This window comes from Erinaceus europaeus, chromosome 4, assembly GCF_950295315.1.
Source record: "Erinaceus europaeus chromosome 4, mEriEur2.1, whole genome shotgun sequence".
Lineage (NCBI taxonomy): Eukaryota > Metazoa > Chordata > Mammalia > Eulipotyphla > Erinaceidae > Erinaceus > Erinaceus europaeus.
Window position 1 is genome coordinate 51,604,692 of NC_080165.1, and position 27,327 is coordinate 51,632,018.

At 38.2% G+C, this 27,327-nt stretch overlaps 1 pseudogene; it reads right to left on the reverse strand.

The window, feature by feature from the left end:
- Nucleotides 1-6,423: 6,423 nt before the first annotated feature.
- On the reverse strand, nucleotides 6,424-9,993 carry LOC103128450 (protein FAM76B-like; annotated as a pseudogene).
- Between the last annotated feature and the right edge of the window lie 17,334 nt (nucleotides 9,994-27,327).

Genomic DNA, 27,327 nt, shown 5'->3' on the forward strand with positions numbered 1-27,327 from the left:
ACTTTTAATTCATTAAAATATTTAAATATTTTCCTCATAAACGATCTAAGTGATCACAAATTTTATTTGTTTATTTAGGAACAACTGCAACGACAAGCAGCACAAGTGAAGCCACAGAAGGCATTAACAAACTAAGTGAATTAACGAAACAGGGAAGATGTTGTTCTGATGAGGCTCCCTGAGTTTTCAAAGTACACATTTTTGCAGTTCTCTGCTGCAATAGTGAGTGAAGGTTGAAATGAAGGGCTGGCTGGCTGGTTGTTTCAGTGAGCAGACTGCTAAGCCCCGCCAGGTTGTTCAGTGTTGTCTGAAGTTCAGTTCAAGTCAGGCAAGGTTTTAGGCATACCCCGCTGTGTTCTGACAAAAGATGTACTCTCTGGCAAGTTCAGCTTTGGAATCTGCCCAGAGGAGTTTCTTTCTATAAGGGGCCTGTTTCACTGGTGCTCCTGCTTCCCAAAATAAGCCACCTCTATGCTTGGGGCTGGGTTTTGGGGGTGGTGGTGCAGTGGGAGAGTCACTGCTTTACTTAACTTTGTCCTTTCCAGCTCCCTTTGCCAATTTATAAATAGGTTATAATTTTTCACCTTGATTTCTTTGTCCCCTCCTCTGTAGTATCTCTCCTACTGGGCTGAAATGAAAAACCCACAGACAAAAGAACGAAGGAGAGAAAACTACTGCAAGCGGTGGACTCTCATTTAAGCATTCCAGTATCTGAATGGAAACCTTGGTGGATTCTGTTTGTAGCCAGTCTGCTCTCACTTTTGATATGGTCAGCACCTTGATGGACTCTTACAATCAGCTTGTTCCATGCCAGCTTGGAAAAAGATAAAAGGCTGAGTGTTGAGGTAGAAAGGTATTCAGGAATTGATCTGAAACTCCCTGCCTTGTTATTTGGTAATGTTTGAGCTGTTACACTGACAGCTGTATTATGGATAATTTTTTTCCGTAACGATGCCAGAATCTGAGGAGATTTCTTGAGAAGAGTCAGTTTAGGTATTGATTCCATACATCCATTTTGACTCTATCCCAATAAGAGTTTTAAAAATACAATCACTTTAACCACAACCCTTAGCTACTGAATAACAAACCTGGCACATCCTATATATATATATTTTGCTCCTTAATTGCTTCCCCTATCAAACCGTTCTGCAGATATGAATTGTCTTAAAATTTCTTTGATCTTGATAACTACTAAAAGGCAAGAGACTCAGTGGCTGGGGTTTGCTACTTACTGTGAGCAATGCTAGGTCTCTTAAGCAATCATTGATTGTCTCTGTGTTAGAGGCTACAAGACATGGGCAGCAGGAGAGGGGGATGGGAGGACACTGGGGACCCAAGGCACAATGGTGAAGGATCTAATTTGGTGGTGGAACTGGTATGCATACACATATCATGGAAGAAAGAAACAGTACCTTTGTTGACTAACCATGAACCTAAAGGCTGAAATAGTGCAAATGAAGAGTTGGGGGGCCCTCCATTTTGTAGATAGCTAGTAGGCCTATTTTAGTTCTATTCCAAAGGGCCTGTGGATATACTAGATTATTATTTTTTTCCCCTGAGCCTGAAATCTGATATGCAGGTGGATCTAAGTTATTGTCTGGGAAGATGGTGTCATAGCTGGGAAAAGGACCAGAAAGGTGGATCAGGGAGAGAATAGCTCCCAAATATGGGAAAGGTATATAAATATTGTTGTCTGTAAAACCCATCGATTTGATGTGATCTGGGGCTCACATTCAGCTGAGAAGCCTATGTGACCTTTCTTCTTTTCTTTATCTCTTCCTCCCTTTCTTTCTCCCTTTCTTTTCCTTCCTTTTTTCTTTCTATTTTATTTGGTAAGACAGATGTTGAGAGGAGAGGGGGAGATAGAGGAGAGAAGAAGATAGATCCCTGCAGCGCTGCTTCACTGATTATGAAGCCTTTCCCCTGCAGGTGGAGAAAAGGGGGCTCAAACCTGGGTCCTTGAGCATGGTAATGAGTACATACATTCAGTCGGGTGTGCTGTGACCCAGCTCAATAGCTGACCTTTTAATAAAAATATTGTGAATGAGAGAAAGAACCAGATCATCATTTTGGCATATATAGTGTTGGGGTGGAACATGCAAGTCTTCTGCTTTTCTTCGCTACTCTCTCCCAGGCAATGAAATCTATAGTAATGTTCAAAGATATTTCCTTCTGAGCAAATAGTTAAATCTATTGTTTTGAATTTAAAAAATCTTCCATGAAACTTCATATATAATATTTAAAGTATATATGAATCATAGCCACAAAAATTTAGTACTTGCTTACGACAACTTGTTTAATTTGACTGCTTTTCTACTGGTTGGTCAACCTAGCATAATTAGTGCTTTTAAGATAACTGTACTTTAAGCCTATAAGCCATTAACCACCCCACAATAAAATAGAGTTCAGAAATGTACTAAATATATATGTACAAAAGGATGTTCAAATATACATATGCATATATTAAATATACATCTGTAACAGCACATTCCAGCTATATATGTGATGGCTTCAAACTTGATGTATAGTTAATATTTAATCCAGCACCTGAAGGACTGTTCCCAATAAAGTTATCTGCAGACCCCTCAAACATTAAAGAGACATCATTCAAAGGCATTCAGAACACAAAGATACCTAGATTAAATTGACTCCAATATGGATATGGAGAATCAGTAATTGTGGAAACAGTGGTAATTTAGAGGCTATGTTTAGGTTTGGAATATTTGAAGATTTTATTATTGCTTTCTTTATCCTAAAGCTGCTATCCATGCACCTCATTGTTTTACTTCTTGCTCAATCAACCTCTTTGTAAGTTGGAATTCTTCATGTATTGTAAGGCTTGCTATAAAAAGGTTCTAGCCCTGACTGGCATACTTTAATGTTGACTCTTTAGTCACTATCAGGCCACCCCATCAGCTGGGGCCCTATTCAGGGAGTCCTGAGATTCCCAAACAGACATAATGGATATAGACCTCAAATAAATCCCTCTCTCCATTGTTACAGGTCATCTCTATCAGGAACAACAAAATAGACCCTTTGTGGCCCTCCCCATAGGATCTTGCCCTCAACTTGGATCAACAACGGTAGAGAATGTTCCATCCTCTGAAGGGAGGCTGGACAACATAGTCTATGCTATACCTGAGGAAGATGGGTCAATATTGTGTCAGCTTAGAATGTTCCTACTCATGACCACAGAATGTGAGCTCAGATCTAGAGGGATGCAGAGGTCACATAGGCTCCTCAGCTGAATATGAGTACCAGACCAAATCAAATCAATGGGGTTTACAGTCAACAATATTTATACTCCTTCCCCATATTAAGGAGCTACTCTCTTCCCTGATCCAGCTTTCTGTCCCTTTTCCAGACATGACATCACCTCCCCAGACAATAACTTGGATCCACCTGCTATCAGATTTCAGGCTCAGAGGAAAAAAAAAAAAAAAGCTAGTATAGCTACAGGCCCTTTGAAATATAACAAAAGTATACCTACTAGCTATCTACAAAATGGAGAAAACCCCCCCCCCCCAACACTTCATCTGCACTATTGCAACCTCTAGGTCCATGATTGGTTAACAATTTGTTTGGCTTTGTACATTAACTCTCTTTTCAGCCACTAGGTTCCAGATGCTAGCATGATGCTGACCAGACTTCCCTGGACAGATGAGCTCACCAATGTACCTGGAGCTCAGATTCCCCGGAGCCCCAACCTACTAGGGAAAGAGAGACGCAGGCTGGGAGTATGGATCAACCAGTCAACGCCCATGTTCAGCAGGGAAGCAATTACAGAAGCCAGACCTTCCACCTTCTGCATCCCACAATGACCTTGAGTCCATACTCCCAGAGGGATAAAGAATAGGAAAACTATCAGGGGAGAGGATGAGATACGGAGATCTGGTGGTAGGAATTGTGTGTAGTTCTACCCTTCTTATCCTATGGTTTTGTTAATGTCTCCTTTTTTAGATAAATAAAAAAATTAAAATTAATAAAAAAGGTTCTGGCCCTTAAAGGGATGTTCCATTGTTCATTCCCCTTCCTATAGGGGTGCACATTCAGTGGAGACATCTTTAGTGTCTCAGCCGGACACATAACTTAAGTCTCTCTGAATAATCTTTTAAAAATATTTATTTATTTATCATTGCATAGAGAGAGAGATAAATTGGTGGGGAGGGGAAGATAAAGAGGGAGAGAGACCAAGAAACATCTGCAAACCTGCTTCACCACTCTTGAAGATTTCCACTCTGCAGGTGGGAACCAGAAACTTGAACCTGGGTCCTTGCATACTGTAATGTGAGCACTTAACCAGGTGTGCCACTGCCTGGCCCTGTCTCTGAATAATGCATGCCTCACTGGCCTTGTGGGCAGACAAGGTAATTTCCATATATATTTATAAATGTACGTGCTATATCCAAAGTTAAATGTTTCTATAATTTTTTATTTAAAGGAAAATTATATTATCCCTAGTTTCTCTTTTTTAATATTTATTTATTTAATATTTATTTATTCCCTTTTGTTGCCCTAGTTGTTTTATTGTTGTAGTTATTATTGTTGTCGTCGTTGTTGGATAGGACAGAGAGAAATGGAGAGAGGAGGGGAAGACAGAGAGAGAGAGAGAAAGATAGACACCTACAGACCTGCTTTACCGCCTGTGAAGCGATGCCCCTGTAGGTGGGGAGCCCGGGGCTTGAACCGGGATCCTTAGCCGGTCCTTGCGCTTTGCGCCACGTGCACTTAACCCGCTGCACTACCGCCTGACTCCCCCTAGTTTCTCTTTTATACTTTATAAAATATAGATGAAAAGTTATCCCCTAGTCATATCATTAAATTAACAATATGTTTCTAAAATAGTTCTAATCTGGGAAATTTATAGTGTTCTATAAACACTATTTAAGATCTATTTTTATGTGAAGTTGAAAAGCTAAAAATCTAACCCCCAGAAGAAATAAAAGAGTCTAAAAAAAAAATTAAAGGTTGAAGAGACAGTTTTATAAATACCCAACTATGTCATCTGAGAGACTGCTATGAAAACCAAGTGAAACCAAGGAAATAAACAGAAAAGGATTAAAATATATATAAACACCCCAGCAGATTTAAATGTGTAGTGATACTAATAAAATTCATATTTAAGAACCTCTTACTTGCATGGGCTCTCTATGATTTCGAAGAGCTGTGGGTTGGTCTGATTGCTTACATGGTCTCTGAAGAATTAGACTCAAATCTTCAAGGAGCTAATAATTTGTTGTGATTTTTTCCCTTGTTCTAATCAATTTTCACATTTATTCTTAATTCTGTATAATCTTTTACTTAGAGACTTCTCCAAAGATGGATGCCAGATACACTAGTTTGTTAGGTCTACCATAACAGACACTACAGACTGGGGACTTAAATTTACTTTTCTACAGTTCTGCAAGCTGAGACTAAGGTGTTGGTAGATTTGGTGTCTTCTGAGACTTCTCTTTTTGACTTGAATACGATTTTCTCTCCAAGTCTTTGCTGTGCTTGCCTGTGTGTTCTTTTTATAAGGATGTCAATTGTATACCATTAGGGCACATTTTAATGACTTAATTTAAGTTAACACATCTTTAAAGATTCTGTTATCTAATCATGCCATAGTTTGAGGCACTAGGGGGTTAGAACTTCAAAATATGAATTTGAGGACATAGGTTAACCTTTAACACAAGACTTGGTAAATAAAAATATTAAAATCCCAATTAAAGGTGAGTTTCAGGTAAACAACAAATGATGCTGCAATGGTATGTCAGTACTGTTCAGTCAAACTAGTGAGGAAACTAGAGATTTCTACCCTGAAGAATATAGTCTCCCAGCCCTGTGGGTGCAGGTTGAATTTTCTAACATACAAATGGGGTTTATTTCTCCTCCCTTCAGTTGGGCAGAAAGGAATAGAATTGAAGCAAGTTCTGAGCTAGGAAATGATATAGAAAGCTCTATTTTCACACTCTCTGGAGTAGCCAGTTTCCACCCTGTAAGTAATCTTACTAAGCAATATGTAGAGAAAGTGACTACTACTAGCAGTACCCAACTGTTATACTTGTGAAGGAAATCTTTTAGAACTTGCAGTCTTCTAACTGTCTGTAATTGAACTAATGATTCAAGTCCTATATTATAGAATTAAAGACTGTCTAGTTGAACTTCGTCCTTCTTTTAAGCTTTTCATCCCAAACTACTTCATTTATACTATGAGCCACAAAATCAGGAAAATACTGTTTTTAAATTTTGTTTTACTATGGAAATGATGATTTACAAGCAGTTGTTTCTCAAGACCTCATGCATGCAAGTCCTGCACTATTCTCTCCTAGGCAGTAAAATTGATAACAATTCTTTCTTTCTTTCTTTCTTTCTTCCCTTTTGTTGCCCTTGTTGTTTCATTGTTGTAGTTATTGTTACTGATGTTGTTGTTGTTGGATAGGACAGGGAGAAATGGAGAGAGGAGGGGAAGACAGAGAGGAGGAGAGAAAGACACCTGCAGACCTGTTTCACCGCCTGTGAAGCAACTTACCTTTTTATTTTTTTTAACCAGAGCACTGTTTAGCTCTGGCTTATGGTGGTGCAAGGGACTGAACCTGGGACTTTGGAGCCTCAGGCATGAGAGTCTGTTTGCATAACCATTATGCTATCTACCTTCCACCCGGTAACAATTCTTTTTTTTTTTTTTTTTACAGTAGATTCCAGTTCATTCAAAGATCAAGTTATTTAATTTTACCCAGACCTGCTTTAAAGTTAATCAATTATGGTGCATATAAATATTAATTTAGATAACCACATATTATAGGAAAATCATATATACTGATCATGGCAGAAAAAACCCCTAAATTTCTTACAGAAGGAAAAATATTACTAACAAAAAATGAACATGAAACCAGATGACATAAAAAATAAAATTACTCTATCAGGAGTGATTTAAAATTAAGTCTTTGGGGAAGTATTTTGACATAATTACATGAGTTTCTACAACCACCATCTGCCCGTGTCACATAGAAACAGTCCACAAAGGTCATCTAAAAAGTCTATATGCATTATTAGTTTCCAGTGCAACCTCAGATGTTTTTCAAGTAACTCCGACTTCATTCTGACAATTCTGTATATATGCATTTATATACAAACATTTATAAACATGACTTTAAAACAAACCATATGTACAAAAGATCAGCACTCCTATAAATAAAAAACTTTAGGTGGCAAAAAGGCACTTGTAAGTAAAAATCTACAGTTGTTTTTACAAACAAAACACGTATTTTATCTTGGAGACTGTACAATAAACATTGGTCCCTACACTGATAATGAACACTCTACTGATTTAATGATGGAACTTTAAAAACATATTTACAGACTCTAAAGGTCATGTAACAAAAGCACCATGATTCCTCCCCAAATCAATGTAGATGCAAAGTAAAAACACAATTACCAAAAGCCAGTGTTTCCCATGTCCCTTGTTTAAAAGCTTTGCTTTTCTGAGTTGAAAAGCACATTGAAATGATCACACTGCAGAATGCAAAGTTGCATGGGCCACTCCTGCTGCCGCTTCCCCGCCAGTTCTTACTGAGTATCATGTCATGTCATGTCCTGCTCCCTGAAGACCACTGTCCACAACCCCCTTACAACTGTGTAACACTAGTGCTGGCAAGAGAGTTCCTGGGTATCGAACAATTAAAAAGGTACTTCAAGCCAGTTGAAGTTTCATCTGCATGTTTTACAACTTAAAAAATGCTGCGTATCAGTTACAAAAGTGAATAGGAAACACGTAAATTCATTTGGTGTGCAAAAATATTTTTCCACTAAGCAGAATGTAAGGGCTTCACAGATCCGCCCCCCCAAAATTTACATTTTTAGCAGAAATACTAAGCTTGTGAGTAACTACTTTCTCAAGGGGATGTTAGTATGCTTCCACTTTTGTCAAACTTTTTACCCTTGGACAATGCTGCAACCTGTTTAAGTAGTTCTGTTTTTGGCCTGGAGTTGTTCTATGGTTTCCTTGTGAGCTTTTTCCGTGCTGTTCATCTTTGTTCTCAAATTTGACTCTTGGTACTGAAAGTCTGCCTTTAGTTCAGCCAGCTTTTTATCTTTCTCTAAGATGGCCTGGTCTCTCTGCTGTAAGAGACACTTAAGTGATGTCACTTCTTCCTTCAGTTGACTTATGAGGACAAAACTGTCTGTTCCCCCACTATCTGCTGACTGATTTATAGAGTTACTATCTCCATTAGATGGCTTAGATTCCAATTTGGGCTTTTTCTTTGGAGTTTCATTCTCAATTGTTGCAGAGGATTTATGGCTCTGTTTCCACAGTCCCTGCTCTTGTTCTGGACTCAGGTTGCTAATTTTGTGATGGCTACTGCTGTGATGGTGGTGATGGTGGTGGTGGTGGTGATTGTGCTTTGACTGATGCTGGTCTTTCTTGGTGAGGGATGAAGAAGAGGAATTTGAATGTGACATCCCAGGCTCTTCCTCTGTTCTTTTGTCTTCTGTAAAACTCTCTTGTATGATAAAGTAGAGCCAGCACAACAACTTCCCATCAACCTTTCTTCTTCCTTCTTCTTTCCGATCGAAAGCACACTACTGCTTGCACTGCTCGCAGGTCTGAGGCGGTCCGTACTTTTTCTCTAAATTTGTGCATCTCTGACACTTTGTGCCAATGAATGCTGCGATTATGTTACAGTACTGATAAGGCTTGGGCGTGCCAAACTGTTTCACATTTTGAGCACACTTCTTACAAATTGTGTTAGTTTTGCTCTCCTGCTGGAACTCCGACCTGCAGTAGGTGCACTTGACGATGATCTGGTGCACAATCCGACATTCCTTGCAGAGCTGCTGGCCCTAGGAGAGTTCCTCAAAGGGGTAGCGCTGGGTGCACTTGGTGCAGGCTGCACCAAGCTCGCCGTGGCCTTCGGGACTCTGCCACAGCCGCCCCGCCCCGCCCCGCCCCGTCCTGCCCCGCCCTGACCCCCGATAACAATTTTTTTAAATATTTATTTTTATTTATTTATTCCCTTTTGTTGCCCTTGTTGTTTTATTGTTATAGTTGTTATTGTTGTTGTCGTTGTTGGATAGGACTGAGAGAAATGGAGAGAGGAGGGGAAGACAGAGAGGAGGAGAGAAAGACACCTGCAGACCTGCTTCACCACCTGTGAAGCGACTCCCCTGCAGGTGGGGAGCCGGGGTTGGAACCTGGATCCTTATGCCGGTCCTTGTGCTTTGCGCCACCTGCGCTTAACCCGCTGCGCTACAGCCCGACTCCCCCGATAACAATTCTTAAAGGATGTTTTCTTTTAATAAAACAATTAAATCTGTTTTAAATTCAGAAGGAAAAAATGCAATTTCTTATTTCTCCTTTTTTAAACAATTTATTTATTTATTTATTTACTTATTTATTTATTTATTCCCTTTTGTTGCCCTTGTTATTTTATTGTTGGATAGGACAGAGAGAAGGAGAGAGGAAGGAAGGACAGAGAGGGGGAGAGAAAGTTAGACACCTGTAGACCTGCTTCACTTGTGAAGTAACTCCCCTGAAGGTGGGGAGCCGGGGTCTCAAATCGGGACCCTTACACTGGTCCTTGCACTTTGTGTCACCTGCACTTAACCTGCTACGCTACTACCCAATTCCCCAATTTCTTATTTCTCCATGACAGGCATCCACACATGACTTCCACTATGGGGCTTCTGGAACCCCAAAGTTAACTTGCCCGCCCCCCACCCAGGCTGCCTAATACTTGGCCTCACTGCAACTGACCACTTCTAGTCCAAGTTTCACCCTGTGTACTTTTTTTGCTTCTGTTCCTTGATTTTTAAGTCCCACATATAAGTGGGATCATCTGGTACTTATCCTTCTCCTTTTGGCTTACCTCAGTATGAATGCTTTAAGTTTCACATAAGATAAGACAGAGGATTTCATGATTTCTTACAGTTGAGTAGTATCCCATTCTGTGTATATATCATAACTTTCTTAACTAATTGTCTGTAGTTGGCCATCTGAGTTGCTACCATTTTTGTGCTATTACAAGCAATACTCCTAATAACACTGTTATTTTTTGTTTTGTTTTCTTTGAATAAATCCCCAGGAGAGAAACTGCCAAGCCCCTATAGGGTAGGTCCATTTCTCATGTTATTTCTAATATTCTGAGGAATTTTCTAACTATTTCATATAGGGATTGAACAATTTACAATCTCGTCAGCAGACAACTTTCCCCCTACATCCTCACTGTCTTAAGCAGATATAGTTTGTGCCACTCCAAAGCAGTTTCAATAATCACCTTTACATGTGAAATAATAATGAAAAGGAATGAAATATTGTGAGAACCACTAAAATACGTCATAGCCATGAAGTGAGCACATGCTCTTAGAAAAATGCATCAATTGGCCTACTCAACTAAAGTTGCTGCAAAGCTTCAATTTGGGAATAAAAAAAATAGTATTTATGAAGCACAATAAATTCAAGTACAATAAAATGTGGCATAACTCTAATGATGAAAATTAAAAAAAAAACATTGTTCTATAAAGTTCTGACTCTTTAAATTTTGTGCCTCCAGTGCTATTGCTGGGGCTCTGTGCCTGAATTACAAATCCACTGCTTCTGGTGGCATTTTTTTCCCATTTTGTCTCCCTTGCTGGATAAGACAGAGAAAAATCGAGAGAGGAGGGGAAGACAGAGGGGGAGAGAAGGATAGACACCTGCAGACCTGCTTCACAGCTTGTGAAGCTACATCCTGCAGGTGGGGAGCCGGGGCTCGAACAGAGATCCTTGTGCCAATCCTTGCACTGGTCCTTGTGCTTTGTGCCATGTATGCTTAACCCACTGCACTATTGCTTGGCACCTGTTTCTGGCATTTTTAAGGAGCATATATAGTTGATACCTATGCTGACTCTGATCATTGCTAAAGATTTTCTGGGATGGAGAGTAAGGGATAAAAAGGTTTATTTCCTGGTATTTGTGGCTATGTCAAGAGTAGCAAACAGGCTTCACTACTCAAATAAGGCATCAGAAAATTAGCTTATAGGAAAATACATTCTTATTCAGTATTGGCCTCGGCTGTCATGTATTAGGTAACATGGTGCACACAAACACGTGTGTGTGTTGGCAGATCAAAGAATTTCAGAGAAAAGATGATAGCTTATTTCCTCAAGTAGTTGGAAATCTGAAAGAAGACAGGAACCTCTAAGGAAATGGTTACTACCCAGCAACATTGCCAAGACAAAATCTTTTCACAAATGTGCTTTTTAATAGATAAAAGTAGTGCTCCATCTGAGATGAAATGCCTGCTATTTTCTTTGTTTTGCTACTGGTGGTGATGAGGTCAGAAGACCCAGTTCCTCTTCTTGTTACCCTGGTAATCAAAAGCATATAATTAAAAACTGGCTGATGGTGGCAATGAATGTAGTTCTGTGACCCAGGAACAGTGTTTTTTCTTAGCAAAAGCTCATTAGACCACTTTAAATTCACAGTAGGTTTAAATTCACAATGTGTACACCGGAATGATCATAGGCACAGAGTTTTAAACAGAGAATTACCCGAAAGACAGAGCAATTTTAATGCCTGTTTTTTTGTTTTGCTTTATTTATTTATTTATTTATTTATTTATTTATTTATGTGAGAAACCTGATGTTGGGTTTTCTCACACTTACACAGGCAGGAAAGTCAGCAAAATAGCTCATCCGGACAGTGTGCTTCCTTTGCCATGTGGATGACCTGGGGTTCAGCCTGGGCTCCTACTGGACTGAAAGGCTGAGGTGGTTCAGGAGGGGCCAAAGGACCAAAACTGGAACTTGATAGCACCCTCTCACAACAGTTCTTGGAAGTAAGACACTGTGAATTGAGTACAAATCCTCTTAAATTCCATCATGTTAAATGATATGCCTCCCATTCAGAGGTCTGTGATGCTGATAACAGGGATTTTTATATTATTTTAATCTCTACATTTAGAAATGTTAATAAAATCCAACCATACTATACTTAAAAGATTTCTACATTTTTCAATAAATGACTCCCTTAGAATATACCTAAAATAGATTTCCTAGATCCTTTCAACATGAAGACCCCAAATCTCGTCTGCTATATTCTTACCTATAGGTTCCCGATTATTAAACAATTTGTTCTATTTTGTATCTTAATGCTTTTTCAGCCACCAAGTTGCAGATGCTACCATGACATCAGCCTGACTTCCCTGGGCAAATGACCTCACCAATGTGTCCTGGAACTCTATCTTTCAAGACTTCTGCCCCACTAAAGAAAGGTAGAAATAAGCTGGTGGTATGGATCGATCTGTCAATGCTAATGCCCAGTGGAGAAGCAATTACAGAAGCCAGACCTCCCACCTTCTGCACCCCATAATGATACTCCCAGAAGGATAAAGAATAGCAAAGTTTCCAATGGAGAGGATGGGATGTGGAGCTGTGGTGGTGGGAATTGTGTGGGTTGTACCCCCTGGTCTTGTTGATCATTATTAAATCAATTAAAAAATTAAAAATTGCCAAGCCTTAATTCTGATAAAAACTAGCTTCAAGCAGATTGGGACAGCCATTATGAGACATTAATTAGTTCCCAGTATCAAGAATCCAATCTCAGCAAATAGCAGATACTCACTAAACACAAAATTCTTCATTTTGGTAATCATAGGTGGCTAAATGTCAAGAATGATATTTCCCTTAAAGAAACACTAGGTTCCCTTGATCTCTTTCTTCCGCCATTTTACAGATAATACAGGGGGACCAAAGGTATGTTACATAGGAATAATTATTTTTGTGTATGAATGGAGTATCAGAAATGTAGAAGAAATTGAAACCTAGATGATTGAGATACATAAGGTAGTGTAAACTTCTTAATGAAACATTTGGAGGCAAGTTGAAAGGAAAATATATGTTTTCTAAAATTAAACATAGTACACCTCTGAAAAATGTTAAAAGTGGCCATTGTTATAGATTTGTGTTTTCTTTCACCCTTTAGAATTCTACTATGTAAATTCGATCCACTAAACTTTTTAAAAGGGAAACTAATCTTGAAATTCTATAACTTAAAAGAAAAACAGAAACTAGAAGCATTAAGAAAAGTAAACATGGCCATAATCTTTAAGAGGTTAGGGGGGGTCGGGCGGTGGCGCAGTGGGTTAAGCACACATCGCACAAGCCGTAAGGACCAGCATAAGGATCCCCACCTGCAGGGAAGTCCCTTCACAGGCTTCACAGGTAAAGCAGGTCTGCAGGTGTCTGTCTTTCTCTCCCCCTCTCTGTCTTCCCCTCCTCCATTTCTCTCTGTCCTATCCAACAACGAACAACATCAGCAATGGTAATAATAATAACCACAACGAGGCTACGGCAACAAGGGCAACAAAAGGGGGAAAAATGGCCTCCAGGAGCGGTGGATTCATCGTGCAGGCACCGAGCCCAGCAATAACCCTGGAGGAAAAAAAAATAAAAGAGGTTAGGACTTCTGGAGGTGGGGCTATGGAGCAGCAGCAGCTGTGTTTTTTCTCCTTTGGAATATAACTAAAATACGCCTACTAGCTATCTACAAAATGGAGCCCCCCCCCCCCCCCAACTCTTCATCTGCACTATTCCAGCCTTTAGGTCCATGATTGGTCAAAAATTTGTTTGGCTTTGTGTGTTAACTCTATTTTCAACCATCAGGTTCCAGATGCTAGCATGATGCCTACCAGATTTCCCTGGACAGACAGCCCCACCAATGTGTCCTGGAGCTCTGCTTCCCCAGAGCCCCACCCTACTAGGGAAAGAGAGAGGCAGGCTGGGAGTATGGAACAACCTGTCAATGCCCATATTCAGCAGGGAAACAATTACAGAAGCCAGACCTTCCACCTTCTGCACCCCATAATGACCTTGTGTCCATACTCCCAGAGGGATAAAGAATAGGAATGCTAGCAGGGAGGAGATGGGATAAAGAGTTCTGGTGGTGGGAATTGTGTGGAATTGTACCCCTCTTAGCCTATCGTTTAGTCAATGTTTCCTTTTTATAAATAAAAAAATTAAAGAAAAAAAAGAAAAAGCATAGTAAAGGTAAAATACGAGAGGGAGAGGGAGAGGGAGAGGGAGACAGACATAGTCCTAACAAATAGTTCAAATCCAAGACAAAATTGTAAAGCAGGCTATGTCATTTTAGTCTATCTCTTTCCAGCAAATTCTTCCAACTCCTCCTTCTTGAATATTTGATATTTTCCTAGGGTTCCATTAATTCCATGACTCATAGAACATTATTCAGTATTTACTGTGTACCGGGTATTAGGCTAGGTGCTTCTGGGAATTGATTCAATTCCTACACTAAGTAGAATTTACCAAATTGTAGAAGAAGACAGATAATAAGTAATCATAGCTATCTTAATACACAAAATGAATAGTTATAAACTCTGATAAATTTTGTGTGCAGTTCTGAGTAACTAGGGTATTTTGTCTACTTTTAACATTTGAACAAACTTACACTATATATGTACTGTTAAAGGAAAATTTTGCATATTAAAACATTATATATTAAAAAAAACAGCTATTATCATTAGAATATGTCAAGCCCAACCAGTATCTTTCGAAAGTCAGTCCACTAACATACAACTCCTTCAAAATATTTCTATTCTGTTTCAATTATTAGGCATTCTATTTTTGATAAATTAATTTATTATAAATTATTACCAGCTGATAGTTATCTTGATAGTCATTTTTGGATATGCAATAACATCAACAAAAATAAATGACTATTTAAAATAGTTTTGCTAGGGCAACAAGAGGAAAAATAAATTAAAAAAATAAAAATAAATAAAATAGTTTTGCTAAGGGCAACAAATGGGAAAATAAATATAAAAAAATTTAAAAAAATAAAATAAAAGTTTTGGCTTTTAGCTAAGGACAGTCAATGGGCTATTTTGGGGAGAATAGCTTGTCTTCCTTGAAAGAAGCTCATGTCTGAAAGACTCAGCCTACTTGTCTGTTATACCATCATACAAAGGACCTTTAGTCCTTCTACTTTGTGTTCAGTCATATCTTTATGGTCTGAAAAGATAGAGCATGAGCACCCCAAAAGATTTGCTTATACAATTTGTCTGAAGGTGATCTCTTTCCATAGTAGTTTCTATACAGTGAATCTGCCAAGGAATCTCAAGGGAAGTCTGTCTGACTGCTTGATAGAACTCAGCTGCAGACTTTGGCAGTAACCACAGGATAGAGACACGTTTCACATTTATTCTTTGGAAATCCTGAGGCAAAAAATATTCTTCTTCCTTCCTTTGGGCTCTATGAAATATTCTTTTTGACTTCCTCTCCAACAAGCTGTCTGCCTTACATTTTTAAATTCACCTCTCATTCATTTCATCCAGAGAAACTGGAGTCAAATAAATTCTCCTGAATTGTGTTAAAACACGCTTACTACTCTAACATTTGAGCTGTCAGATGCCATATGTTATTTCCTCAACAAAGATGACCTTAAATGCCCCAATGATGTCTGCTTGCAAGTGTTTCTGTGCTTGTTCACTTCAGTTTAATGTCCACTTATTATTATTGTTTTTTTTTTGGTGCTAAGTACATAATGCTACTCTCAATAAATTGTGAATTAACATTTTTATCTGTTATACATGATTACTATACAATCTCCACTGTCACATTATCATCACCTGTGAATAGAGGTGTAATCATAGGAACACCTTCAAATTCCTCAGTCTCATTTGTACACACATAAAGTCTCTTATAATATTCTTTTATTTTTAAATAGCTTTATTGTTTCTCTAAAATTGACGAATATTTGTTGTGAAAATTCAAGTAACATGGAAGACTATCATGATGAAAATAGAAATCGCCCTAGGTTCTACTATTCAAAGCAAACTATTATTTATAATGTCAATGAATGTTGTCTAGACATCTCTATTTCATATACACATACATATATATGTAATATATGTACATATATGCAGATAACTTTACATACATGTAGCCCAATAACTATAAGCTCTATTTGTAGTGAGTATTGGACATCTTTTCATTTCAACATATTTACAGCTAGTCATTATTAATAATTTTATAATATTATATACAAGTCTCATACACAGTCCTTTACTATACATATTTATGTTGCTTTGCAATTTTATTAATGTACACAATAATATAGTGAAACTCTTTTGTGAATACCTTTACACATTTGTGATATATCCCTAGCCATAAATTCCAAGAGTAGAAAATTACTAGGTCAAAAGTCACACACAAAACTATGCCTTGATACACTTTTACAGTTGATTGTACTTAGTTCATACCAATAGTACATGAAAATTTTCTAGCTTGTCTTTTTCTAACAGTGTCATCACTGTGCTGCAGAATATTTTTGAGGTGGAGGGCTGCTAATTATGAAACAGAGTGAACAATAAATTAATAATGGTAGCTTCATTTTCTTGTCAGTATTCTGTTCCTTTGTTTTCATCATCTGAATGAGATGAGTTCACTGAATTATCACACACAAGAATTCTATGACAGTCAATTTATATGAACACCTGAACCCATTATACAGCATAATTCTTACTTGATATAAAGTGACAGTTGCCAGCAGATTGCACTGGCATTTCCTTAGAGAAGACAATTGCTTAACGGGAATCATTCTGAACCAATTAATGAGTCATAGCTCAGCTATAATACTATGACATCCTGACATCAAGTAATAAGATCTACTTGTGCATTCTGTGCTATATCTTTGCCCACGCAATTTTGCATTGCTGAGCTCATTAAGGCCATTAGGTCCTTGACAGAAATTTTATCTAACAGTTTCCAGCAGTAGATTGGGGAAAGGCTTGCTGTTTTCTATCTGCTAAAATGTGTGTAGTGACTTAAACATTGAATATATATATATATATATGTATATATATATATACATACATATATATACACACACACACTAATATATTTCTCTGTCATGATTAAAACTGGTTGAAGGTATAGTAGTTCATGAAACATAAAAAATTTATTTCTCGTGTGATTTTGGCCTTAGGAAATAAGGATGTTTTAACGAGCTATGAACTCTGCCTTAAGAGTCTCTGAAAAATGGGATTTGACAAGGATACAGGGGTAAGGAAATATTTTTTATGTAATGGTGGGGATGACAGTAAGAGAGATAAAACAATCTCTAGTTCTATGGATTTTTCTTGTTATGCTTTTATTTTAAGATCCAATGTCTTTTTAATAACTGTTTATGCAATCTTGAAAATAATTTATATGGTCTTTGTTTAGCCGACATACATGTGAGTTGCCTGTAGCCCCAGTGATACTGGCTAGATCCCACCCACAGACATTCTGAAATCATCATTCTACAGTGTGGTCTAGGCAGCAGAATTTAAAAAAAAAATTTATTTCTTTATTGGGGAATTAATGTTTTACATTCAACAGTAAATACAATAGTTTGTACATGCATAACATTGCCCAGTTATCATCTTTCATGGACCTGTATTCTCCCCACCCACCCACCCCAGAGTCTTTTACTTGGGTGCGATATGCCAATTCCATTTCAGGTTCTACTTGTGTTTTCTTTTCTGATCTTGTTTTTCAACTTCTGCCTGAGAGTGAGATCATCCCATATTTATCCTTCTGTTTCTGACTTATTTCACCCAACATGATTTTTTCAAGGTCCATCCCAGATCGGCTGAAAATGGTGAAGTCACCATTTTTTACAGCTGAGTAGTATTCCATTGTGTATATATACCACAACTTGCTCAGCCACTCATCTGTTGTTGGACACCTGGGTTGTTTCCAGGTTTTGGCTATTACAAATTGTGCTGCCAAAAACATATATATACACAGATCTTTTTGGATGGATGTGTTGGGTTCCTTAGGATATATCCCCAGGAGAGGAATTGCAGGATCATAGGGTAGGTCCATTTCTAGCCTTCTGAGAGTTCTCCAGACTGTTCTCCACAGAGGTTGGACCAATTTGCATTCCCACCAGCAGTGCAGGAGGGTTCCTTTGACCCCACAGCCTCTCCAGCATTTGCTGCTGTTACCTTTCCTGATGTATGACATTCTTACAGGAGTGAAGTGATATCTCATTGTTGTCTTTATTTGCATCTCTCTGACAATCAGAGACTTGGAGCATCTTTTCATGTGTTTCTCGGCCTTTTGGATCTCTTCTGTGGTGAATATTCTGTCCAAGTCCTCCCCCCATTTTTGGATGGGATTATTTGTTGTCTTGTTGTTGAGTCTGGCAAGCTCTTTATATATGTTGGTTATTAAACTCTTATCTGATGTATGGCATGTAAAGATCTTCTCCCATTCTGTGAGGGGACTCTTGGTTTGGGTACTGGTTTCTTTTTGCTGTGAAGAAGCTTTTTAATTTGATGTAGTCCCATAGGTTTGCCTTAGTCTTCTTTGTAATTGGATTCGTTTCATTGAAGATGTCTTTAAAATTTATGCGGAGAAGAGTTCTGCCAATATTTTCCTCTAAGTATTTGATAGTTTGTGGTCTAACATCCAAGTCCTTGATCCACTTAGAATTTACTTTTGTATTTGGTGAAATACAGTGATTCAGTTTCATTCTTCTGCATGTTTCAACCCATTGTTTCCAACACCATTTGTTGAAGAGACTCTGCTTTCCCCTTTGAATAGTCTGGGCACCTTTGTCAAAGATTAGATGTCCATAGGTGTGGGGCCTCATTTCTGGGCTCTCAATTCTATTCCACTGGTCAGTGTGTCTATTCATGTTCCAGTACCAAGCAGTTTTGATGACAGCGGCACTATAATAAAGTTTGAGATCTGGGAGTGTGATGCCTCTGGTTCTGTTCTTTTTTCTCAAGATTGTTTTGGCAATTCTAGGTCTTTTCTGGTTCCAGATAAACATTTGTAGCATTTGTTCTATTCTCCTAAAAAATGTGGTTGGGATCTTGATGGGGATAGCATTAAATTTGTAGATGGCTCTGGGTAATATATTCATTTTGATGATGTTAATTCTTCCAACCCATGAACATGGAATATCTTTCCACTTCTTTGTGTCTTTTTCAATTTCTTTGAGTAGTGACTCATAATTTTCAGTATACAAGTCTTTCACTTCTTTGGTTAGGTTTACTCCTAGATATTTTATTGTTTTTGTTGCTATAGAAAAAGGAACTGATTTCTGGATTTCAATTTCTTCTAACTTAGTGTTTGCATAGAGGAATGCCACTGACTTTTGAATGTTAATTTTGTAGCCTGACACCTTACTGTATTGCCTGATGATTTCCACAAGCATCTTGCTGGATTCTTTAGGTTTTTCCATGTATACTATCATGTCATCTGCAAATAAGGAGAGTTTGACTCCTTCTCTTCCAATCTGTATCCCTTTAATTCCTTGCTCCTGCCTGATTGCTATGGAAAGAACTTCCAACACTATGTTGAATAGTAATGGTGATAGTGGGCAGCCCTGTCAAGTACCTGATCTGAGTGGAAATACTTCCAGTTTTTCACTATTGAGTATGATGTTGGCTGTAGGTTTGCTATATATAGACTCCACTATCTTCAGGAATTTTCCATCTATTCCCATTTTTTGTAGTCTTTTGATCATAAAGGGATGTTGTGTTTTGTCAAAGGCTTTCTTTGCATCTATTGATATGACCATGTGGCTTTTGTTGATGTGGTGGATCACATTGATTGATTTACGTATATTAAACCAACCTTGCATGCCTGGGATAAACCCCACTTGGTCATGATGAGCAATCTTTTTGATATACTGCTGTATCCTGTTGGCTAGAATTTTGTTCAGTATTTTTGCATCTATGTTCATCAGAGATATTGGTCTGTAGTTTTCTTTTTTGCTTTTGGCATCAGAGTGATGTTAGCTTCATAGAAGCTGGCAGGGAGTATTCCAGTGTCTTTGGTCTTCTGGAAGACTTTTAAAAGTAGAGGTATTAGTTCTTCTTTGAAGGTTTTGTAGAATTTATTTGTAAAACCATCTGGTCCAGGACTTTTATTTTTGGGGAGATTTTTGATAACTGTTTCAATTTCATTAGTTGTGATGGGCCTGTTCATGTTATCCACTTCCTCTTTACTTAGTTTTGGAAGTTGGTAGGTATCTAGGAAATTGTCCATTTCTTCCAGGTTCTCTAGCTTGATGGCATATAGTTGTTCATAGAAGCCTCACATGATATGTCGAATGTCTGCAGTGTCTGTTGTGATATCTCCTCTTTCATTTACTATCCGATTTAATTCTCCCTTTTTTGTTTTGTGAGTCTGGCTAAGGGTTTGTCAATTTTGTTTACTCTTTCGAAGAACCAACATTTACTTTCGTTGATCTTTTGTATGGTTTTCTTATTCTCAATGCTATTGATTTCTGCTCTAACTTTAGTGATTTCTGTCCTTCTTATTGCTTTAGGGTTCCTTTGTTGTTCTTCTTCTAGGTCTTTAAGATGTACAATCAGGCTGTTTATTTGTGCTTTTTCTTGTTTCCTATTGTGTGCTTGTATAGTTATGAACTTCCCTCTTAGTACTGCTTTACCTGTGTCCCAAATATTTTGATAGCTTGTGTCTTCATTTTCATTGAACTCTCGAAACATTTTGATTTCTTCCTTGATTTCCTCTTTGACCTAGAAGTTGTTAAGAAGTGCACTGTTGAGCTTCCACATTTTGGCACTGTTACTAATCTTTTGTTGATTGTTAAGTGTTTGTTTAATTCCACTGTGGTCTGAGAAGATGCTTGTGATGATTTCAATGCTTTTGATTTGGCTGATGCTGTCTTTGTGGCCTAACATATGGTCTATCCTTGAGAATGACCCATGTGGATTTGAGTAAAATGTGGATTCCAGTTTCTTGGCATGAATGACTCTGAAAATGTCCAATAGTTCTAGTTTATCTATCTCTTCATTTAGCTCCCTTATGTCTTTATTGATTTTCTGCCTGGATGATCTGTCAAGTTGAGAGAGTGGGGTGTTGAAGTCCCCTACTATGATTGTGTTACTGTTAATATATTGCTGTAGCTCTTTCAGTAGAAGTTTGATGTATTTAGATGGCTTCTCATTGGGTGCATAGATGTTAATAGTTTTTAAGTCCTCTTGATTGACTGATCCTCTGAGCATTAAGTAGTATCCATTCATATCTTTTTTAATCTTATCTATTTTAAAGTCTATTGTGTCAGATATGAGAATAGCTGTTCCTGCCCTTTTTTGTGTGCCATTGGCTTGTATGATAGTTTTCCATTCTTTCACTTTAAGTCTGTGTTTGTCTTGTTGAGTTAGGTGGGTTTCCTGTAGACACCATATTGTTGGGTTTTGTTTTTGATCCATCTTCCTACTCTGTGTCTTTTAATAGGTGAATTCAGGCCATTGACATTTATTGATATCAAAGATTGAAGATATCTTAATGCCATTCTTGTAAAGTTTTAGAGTGTTTTGATATATGTCCTATTTGTGGTGGTCTGATTGTTTATAGGAGACCTTTCAGAATTTCTTTCAGGGCAGGCTTGGTGATAGTAGATTCCTTCAACTGTTGCTTGTCTGAGAAGGTTCTGATGCCTCCATCTAGTCTGAAAGACAGTCTAGCAGGATATAGTATTCTTGTTTGAAAGCCCTTCTCATTGTGCACTCGATAGATATCTTGTCATTCTCTTCTGGCCTGTAGTGTTTGTATGGAGAAGTCTGCTGCTAATCTTATGGGTTTTCCTTTGTAGGTGACTCTTTGTTTTTCTCTTGCAGCCTTCAGGATCCTTTCTTTATCCTTATTCCTTTCCATTCTAAGTATGATATGTCTTGGTGTCTGTAGGTCTGGGTTCATTCTGTTTTGCACCTTCTGGGCTTCTTGAATCTTTATGTCTTTGATGTTGTCTAGAATAGAGAAGTTTTCAGCTATTATGTCCTGGAAGATGCTTTCTTCCTCACCTTCTCTTTCTTCCTCTGGTATGCCAATAATGCATATATTGTTTCTTTTGAAGTCATCACATAGGACTCTGTTGTTGTTTTCAGCATCTCTTAATCTCTTTTTGAGATCTCTTACTTCTTTTTTAGTTGTCTCTGATTCATCCTCAATCTTGCTAATTCTGTCTTCAGCCTCATTGATTCTATTCTCTCTGCCTTCTACTGTTTTCTGGAGTTCATCTATCTTGTTGCCCTGTTCTGATACTGTTTTAGCTTGTTCAGCTAGTTGCGTTCTTAGCTCAGTGATTTCAGCTTTCAGCTCTCTAATAACCATGAGGTAATTAGTATTTTCTTCCATAGTCTCATCTGTTGTTCCTGTATTTTTTATTACAATTTTTTCAAATTCTTTACTCACTCCTGTTATTATTTCCTTAGCTAATGTTTGGATGTTGAACTTGTTATTTTGTGCTTCACCCTCTGGAGGACTTTTAGCTGTACTCTTGTCCTGGTTCGATTCTCCAATATTTTTTCTTGTTGTTTTAACGTTTTATATATTATGTTATGAGTTCCCTTTATCAGTCCTTTTCAAATTACTGATCATTATTTCCTGGATTGACTTGTGTCTAAGTAAGTTAATTAAAGGGTTCACAGTGGTGGAAATTAACAGTTGTTTCAATAGTATTTTAATCCCTGAGTTGGAGCTCAGTGGTTTAAAAGCCTCTTTTTTTTTTTTTTTTCTTCCCTATAGGCTATGGGAGCCTGAGGGCTTTTAAACTATCAATAGTCTTTTTAGCTTAATCACTGACTCCTGACCAAGAGATAAAGCAGGGTGTGGCAGAGATAATCCAGTGGTTATGCAAAGAGACTTTCACAGCCCCTCAGATATGCCACTGAGGTATAGATCTTCTCCTGAGTTTCCTGGTTAGATCTCTGTCCCCTGGTGTCCCTCCCTGTTGCTGCTCCACATTCTGAGGGCAGTAGCAATGGAGACTCAGAGTTGCACTTGGTGAGTCTCTGGGGAGTCCTCTCCTCCCTTCAGTTGTCCCTTTGTTGGTGGAGCAGGCTGGAGGTGGTGTCTCAACTGATTAACTCCTGGAATATTAGCAGTCACTTAATCTCTCCTTAAACTCCTCTCTCCTCTCTGTCACCAGCCACACGTTTTTGCACTCACCGGTGATTTACTGGGTTCCTGTGGTCATTCTAGTCCTGTCTTGTTTCTGTCCCGGGTGGTCTCCTTTGGTATTCCTAGTTGATCCGGGAGAGGAGACAGGACATTAGTATTTTAAAGAACTTCTGCAAAGCCAAGTGTACCAATTGATCTAGGTAAAGAAATATTCAGAATGAATGGCTAGGTGGAAACACCTTTAAAATTCTTTCAGTTTTCTCTATATCCTATTCAATTCTAAACAGTTAAAATCCTACTACTACTTACATAATTTCTACATTCAAAAGCAGTCACATTACCCATAAATTAGGAGAACAGATTTTCCATGGGCAATTTTCCTGTTGCCACTGCTGACAGGATAAATTCAGGGTAGGAGTTCTCATACTTCACTCTGCATATGAATTACCTGGGGGAGTTTATTAAAATTGAGATTACCAGGTCAAAATTCTTAAAGAGGTAAGATCACAGAGCGGGGAGATAGAATAGAATCTGAGTTTTGTGACATGTACTCCAGTGATTCTGAAGCTAAGTATTTCTTTTTCTTTCTTTCTTTTTCTTTTTCTTTTTCTTCTCTTCTCTTTCTTTTTTTTAACCAGTGTAAATGTCAGCTAAGTATTTCTTATCATTTAGCTAACACAAGCAAACATTTAGACTTGTTGACAACTAGGTCATGCCCCCTTGCATGACCCCTTTCCCCAATTTGGCAAATCTCCCAAAGACCTGGTAAAAGCAATTTTTAAAATATGAAAAGGACTTCAGCAAGTTTCCCTTTTTGCTTTCAGCACACAGACTGATGTGTAATTTATACCTGTTCTCAGTAAACTTTAGATTAACTACCTGAATCTAACAAAAGGAAGAAACCAATCAATCTGTTTGTCATCTATTAATTATCTATCTATCTATCTTTAATCATACACAACACATTTTGTAAGGGGGATGTAATATGAGATTGAAAACAATAATATAAACATAAAGTATAAATAAGTTGATTTAGAAGAGATGCAGAGAAACAGACCAAATTTTACCAGTGGAAGGCAGGAAGGCAAAATTCAAAATAATAGGATATTTTCAGATAAAACATTCATTAAAAACTTGTTTAAGCAAAAAATGGGGAGAAAATTGCCTGTAAGACTAGGTAAGGATGACAATTGGAGACACTACCTGCCTCAGGCTTTAATTGTGTTACTTGGTTCCTCTCCTGGCCCTTTCTCCTGTGAGTTTGCTCTAGTACAGACTGTAAATGCTTTCAGTAGATGCAGACTCTCTCCAGATGGTTCAAGCAATGACTAGAGTTAAGTCTTCATATCTTTAAATCGAGTGAAGATGGGAATTTGGTTTTGCATATATTCCATAGGCTGGTCAACTAGAACTACTGACTATGTAATATGAACCAATCTCTATGGAAAAAGGCATGGCTTACTGTCTAAAGCTTAATGAGATCCTACGGACCTGATTCCTTTTGGAAGCACATAGGTGAATGATGTTTTTCAAAGGAAAATCTGTTTAGCAGAAAGTATGCAGTGTTACACATGTGACCTACTTAATGACTTAAGTCTTTGTCCACTAAAAATTAGAACCAAACTTAAATTCATTGAAATAGAGTAAGTGGTAAGTGTGCTTTAGAACACAATGCAACATCTCTCAGCTCTTTTTTTAAATATTTATTTATTCCCTTTTGTTGCCCTTGTTTTATTGTTGTAATCGTTGTTGGATAGGACACAGAGAAATGGAAACAGGAGGTAGAAGACAGAGAGGGGGAGAGAAAGATAGACACCTGCAGACCTGCCTCACCGCTTGCTTGTGAAGTGATTCCCCCGGAGGTGGGGAGCCAGGGACTCGAACCAGGATCCTTAAGCCGGTCCTTGCGCTTTGCGCCACCTGCGCTTAACTCATTATGCTACAGCCCGACTCCCATCTGTCAGTTCTTAAAGAAAATTATTACAAGATTTTTCCAGAGATGGATGTAACAGCTCATCAGAGGGGGTGGCTGTTTTGCCACATGTCTGACTCAGATTTACTCCCTATGTACATTACTTGGACGTACTAAAGTACTGAAGGAAGCATTAGTACTGTGGTGTCTCCTTGTCCCCCCATTCTATCTGAAAAAGTTGAGCTACAGTGGTTCTGTACCCATGATGACAAAAAAAAAGTGTGAGAGAAAAATATATTTCGTATACATAAAGGGTGAATACTGAAGCAAAGGATTATGGACTGACAACTCATCACTGTAACTTGGTTTTGACCTCCCTGAGCAAATGTGGGATTAATTTAAATATAGAAAGGGACAGAACTGACAATAACTAAAGGTTTTATGTCCTCAGGCCTCATAAAATATAAATTGGCACTTCTGTTGACGGTTTGAAACATGAAATGTGCACAGAATAGTAAGTGCTAAATATATCAAGAACAGTTTATGAATTCCTTCCTAATCCATGCTCTCCTTAATCTCCCTAATCCCAAAGTGTTTTCAGAAGATACATCGAAACAATTCCCTTTCAAAATTTTTTCTCAGTAAGCAACATTAAAAATAGTTAGGGAGTCAGGCAGTAGCACAGCGGGTTAAGTGCAGGTGGCACAGAGCACAAAGACCCGCTTAAGGATCCCGGTTGGCCCCCAGCTCCTCACGTGCAGGGAAGTCGCTTCACATGCGGTGAAGCAGGTCTGCAGGTGTCTATCTTTCTCTCCCCCTCTCCTCTGTCTTCCCCTCCTCTCTCCATTTCTCTCTGTCCTATCTAACAACAACGACATCAATTTTATTGTTGTAGTTAGAACAATAAAAAAAAAAAACAAGGGCAACAAAAGGGAAAATAAATAAATAAAAAGAAAAAAATAGTGAATTATGATTGGGGCTTCATCTCTCAAGGCTGACTTTGTCAAGTAGTGTTTCTGTGTCACTTCCTTAGTGATCCTTTGTTAAATATCATCATCATAAAATGCTAAGGAAGTAAGTTTCTCAGGAAAGAAAAACTCATATTTGCAAAACATTAGGTGCTATTTTTCCACTCAATGAATCATTTTAGTAACAATAATTTCATTATTTTTTCTATTTTTTTATTTCTTCACAAAACAAAACATGTAAGAAAGAATTTTGTCCATAACAAAAGTTATTTAAATGGGCTCTTTGATATTAAAATATATTGGGTATCAGTGGTATTTACATGCCTTCATGACAAACTCATATCATCAGCCCCTAAAATATGTTTGAGTACTGTAATTTTTGATCTCAACCAAATTAATGCAACTAGTACAACCTTGACATGTTTCACTTTGGATTGTGTCCAGAGACGCTAGGCCTGGGATATCAACCCTTCAGCTTCATTACTCTGGTGAGACCTTTCCGAGCTCATAGGACTCTTTAATTCCATTTTGGGTGGTGCACTTACTAACAAAGCCATAGAACCTAGATATGGACCAGGGCCCATGAAATAGAGCACATATGCACATGTATCCATAGGTATGGGGAAAATATACACTTTATAGTAAAAGTGCACAATAGTTTGCAGTGACTCAATAGGTACAGCAAGCAAGCATCAAGTACTTAATCAAATAATTTCTATTTAGACCTAGATACTTCCCTCACCTACTTCCTATTTCACTTCCCTCAATCACTTCAAGGCTAAATTGTCAGACAAGGAAAGGACTACAAAAGCTGGATAAAGGCAAGAGACTGGCATACTTTAATGTTGGCTCTTTTGGTCACTACCAGGTCATCCCATCATCCAGGAGTCTAGTCAGGGAATCCTGGGATCCCACACAGACATGATGGGCCCAGATCTCTAACAGATCCCTCTCTCCACTGTCACTGGTCATCTTCATCAGGAACAGCATAGTGGACCCTCATGTGGACCTCTACAGGACCTTGCCCTCAATGTGAATCAACAATGGTAAGGAGTGCCCCATTCTCTGAATGGAGGTTGGATCAACATACTCTGCCATCTGAGGAAGACTGGGTCCTGAAATTTTGTAGACTAGAATGTTTCTAGATATGACCACAGAAAGTGAGCTCAGACTGACAGGGATGCAGAGGTTATACAAGCTCCCATCCTGAATATGGGCCACAGATAAACCTGTGGGGTTTACAATTAATGACATTTATATATATTTCCCCATATTTGGGAGCTACTCTCTTCCCTGATCCAGCTTTCTAATACTATTTCCAACTCTGACATCATCTCCCCAGACAATACCTTTGGTCCACTGGCATATTAGCTGTTGGGCTCAGGCAAAAATAAGTAAAGTCATGGGCCCCTTGGAATACTCCTAAAATAGACCTACTAGTATTTCCCCCAAAACGGAGACCCCAAATTTTAACTTTATATCTTAATGCTTCAGCCACCAACTTGCAGATGCTACCATGATTCTAACCCGACTTCCCTG